At 44.6% G+C, this 3,247-nt stretch overlaps 1 protein-coding gene across 1 annotated transcript in view; it reads right to left on the reverse strand.

Moving 5' to 3' along the window:
• Positions 1–1,647, reverse strand: part of grb10a (growth factor receptor-bound protein 10a) — a 79,461-nt gene extending 77,814 nt beyond the window's left edge. Inside the window, exon 1 of the mRNA XM_062529218.1 lies at positions 1,455–1,647. The gene's annotated coding sequence lies outside the window, so the exon portion shown is untranslated. The remainder of the gene's footprint in view (positions 1–1,454) is intronic.
• Between the last annotated feature and the right edge of the window lie 1,600 nt (positions 1,648–3,247).

Here is a 3,247-nt window from a genome sequence, read left to right on the forward strand (position 1 = left end):
ATAATTAATATGATCTTAAGCCTTGTCATGTCAACGGAGGAGATTTCTGACTTCAGAACTGAATTGTGTGGCTGAGGTTGATGTTTCTCACCGGGTAGTTACTGAGAGGATCTGAACACAGTTCACTGCTTAAGGCCCCACACAGCTGAACCAGGCCTTAGCATGGGCACTTTATCACTGAGATATGCCAGACAGAGAAAATATCTGTCTGGATTTGTGTGTGTGTGTGTGTGTGTGGGGGGGGGGGGGGGGGGGGAGAGAAATTTCAGTGTGTGTGTGAGAGAGAGAGACAGAATGAGAATAAACTGCAGTTTTCACTAAGCAGCTCTGCAAACAACCCAAAAAAGTCCTCTGACAACAATCAAGAACACACACAAAGTGTCAATTACATGTTGATAGCCAACACTTGCTAATTCTTTACAGGATGAACCCCACTTTCCTACAAGCAGTTTTCTACTTCTGCATGTGTCAAAACACATGATACAGACATCAAAGATGGTAAAAGAACTTCAATCAAAACAGTGTTATGGCTGCATCACACGACTTGCAGGACAGTCGAGACCTTGTATAAACACCACAGTGCAGCACAGATCAAGTTTCAATCCCTTAAAACCTCAAATTTAATACAGATGGAAGCTTAATAACAATATCAGCAGGGGTGGAACTGCATATCCTAGAATCTCAACCTACCCAAATAGAGATCCCCTAACTGTGAGTGTCAGACACCTTGGAACCAACAGATAGGTCTGTAAGACCTGTCACTGACAGAGGGAAGTGCAATGCATTTATGGATTGAGACACAACATGTTCTCAGTGTAGTTTTAACAGCTGTATGTGCATACACTTTGTCGGAGAGTGGCGTGAAGTGCATCTGACACCTTGTGCAGATTGCCTCCTTTACAACGTATCCTACCGCTATTTATGAGGACTCAGCAGCGGCCTAAAAATACACCTTCACCGCATCCACAAAGTGAGTTCTGTTTGTAAACACCAGATCACAGGTCAGCCAGACACAAGAGTTATGGCTAACATACAGAGTGCCCTATCCCACTCAAAAGTTACATAAGGTAGCTCTGCTGCTTAACCACGAGGCTCCCCCGACGACTCCCATAACGGCGCGCGTTTAAAGTAACATAGCTTTCGAAGTTAGCAATGAACATTCGTCACCCCATGACATAGTAACTAATAACGTTGCACGCATACGTGTGTGATCAGGTGGTCGCACCGCCCGGTGGTAGCTTAGCTAGCTAGCTAGCTATGACATTTGAGCCCTACCGACCCCTCACCCTTCATTTTCTCCGCCTCTCGCCCGTTTTAAACCGCCACTTGTCCGACAAAACAACATGACATCACCAAAAAGTTGTGTAAGTGCTGACAGTACTGGCTCGCTCTGCAACAAAATTATCAAAATAGCTTACCAACTACAATAACGTGGATTTGGTCAGAAAACTCACCTCCAAAACAGCGCTCACCAAGGGGCGAATACAGCGAGGATGTCGGGAGGGGGAGAGCTTTTACCACCCGTAGCCTGATTCAGCCACCCTTGCTTAGATGAAAAGGTTAACTATAACCTCAACAAACACAAAGTTGTTCGCTAAACTCTGTGTTGCCTCCCGTGGTCAACATTCCCGAGGAGAGGCAGGCAGCGTCCACTGAATCCTCGCTCAGCTGACTCCTTCGAACACATGAGAGGGCAACTCCTCCGTACCCGCCCCGTTACGCACTAGACACCTCCCAGACTCCGTCCCCGACATTTTAACCCCTTACGGACATTTCGGCTTGAGGAGGTAGCCCAAAATGGACTGCCGCGTGTTAAGATGTGATTTCCCCCCCTCCCAACTGTGCACACCTCCTCGTTGTTGCCGATATCAACTTAAAAAGTTACATGGATAATAGGCTTACTGGAGTCTTTAGACGTTTCTCTCAAGCGCGCGGTCGACATAGGACTTTGCATCTGAAGTTGAGCACTCACATGCTCTGCAGTTCTGTTTGTGTTCTGTCCTCTTGTTTCTCCTGTAGCCTAGCGCTATAGCATGTTTTTTGTATCCTGCTGTTGAATTCAATTAATGATTGAATTCAATAAAAGATATTTGATATTTGACAAAAACTACAGGCTACCAGGTCAGTGCTTGTTGTGCCTAAACACCTCGGAATTTAACCTAATTAAGTTGTTTAAATAAAGGAATGTTTTGTTTATCTGCCCTAGGCTTAGTAGGCTAGCCTATATTAGGTAGAACTTAGAATAAGTAGGCCTATTAGTTTATTTAATAACGAAAGACTCATATCACATTTGTACATTAATATAAAGGCAGGAAATTTAGAAAATCTCTTTAACTATTTTAATCAGTGAGGCTATTGTGCTGTGTGTAAGGGCAATCGCTATATGTGCCAGCCAGGCCTATAGGCCTAGTCTGATCATGATACACAACACAAAATAGTCAAAACGGTTTCTTTAAGATATTTGCCTTATAGCCTATGTACAACCTGTATTGTGTAGTTGACCTACTGCACAAGCACACTGCTCTGGAGTCTGGGCTGGCTCCCCATCCACTCATGACCCCAAATTCATTCTCAATCACTCATCCCCATATACTGTAGGCCTATTGGCAAGCTGTTTACATATTGTGCAATAGGCCCATGTAATTCCTTTTCATAAGCCTACGATACCCTTTGTCATTCACACACATTATAGGCCTAGCTAATGTAGGCTATGTGCAATAGGCGTCTTAAGTTTCATAGTGAAGCCCTTCAGCACAGCTGAGGAAGGATATTCAACTGCCATAAATGGCAGTACGTAAAAGCCTATAATGGCAATTATATAATACAGCAATCCTAAGACTTCAAAGTGTCACAAATCGTGCAACAAAAACTAATGACTTGGCAGCGGAGGAAGCCATCGCAAGACCTGCAGATGAGAGAGGAACGGGTTAAGTGTGTAGGCTATTTAGAAGGGACGGTAGTACACATTGAAATCAATATCGATGTCATTCCTGATTCCACTTAATGATAGGCACGTTGCCTGACCTGGCAAGAGGGAGAGGAGCTCATGAGGGGGAGGGCATGTGTTATGGTCGACCGAGAGGATGAGCAGAAATCTGACAGCAGCCCTGTTGCGCAATTGCTCAACCCAGAGGAAATAGCCTACTGTCAGTATTATCAGACTTAGCTGCAGGCACTGCTGGCAAAGCCAGCATATCATAGGTGTGAGAGGAAAGACTTAGTAGCCTAACATTAAGAGCACATATCT

Source organism: Sardina pilchardus, chromosome 24 (assembly GCF_963854185.1).
Source record: "Sardina pilchardus chromosome 24, fSarPil1.1, whole genome shotgun sequence".
Taxonomy (NCBI): Eukaryota; Metazoa; Chordata; class Actinopteri; order Clupeiformes; family Clupeidae; genus Sardina; species Sardina pilchardus.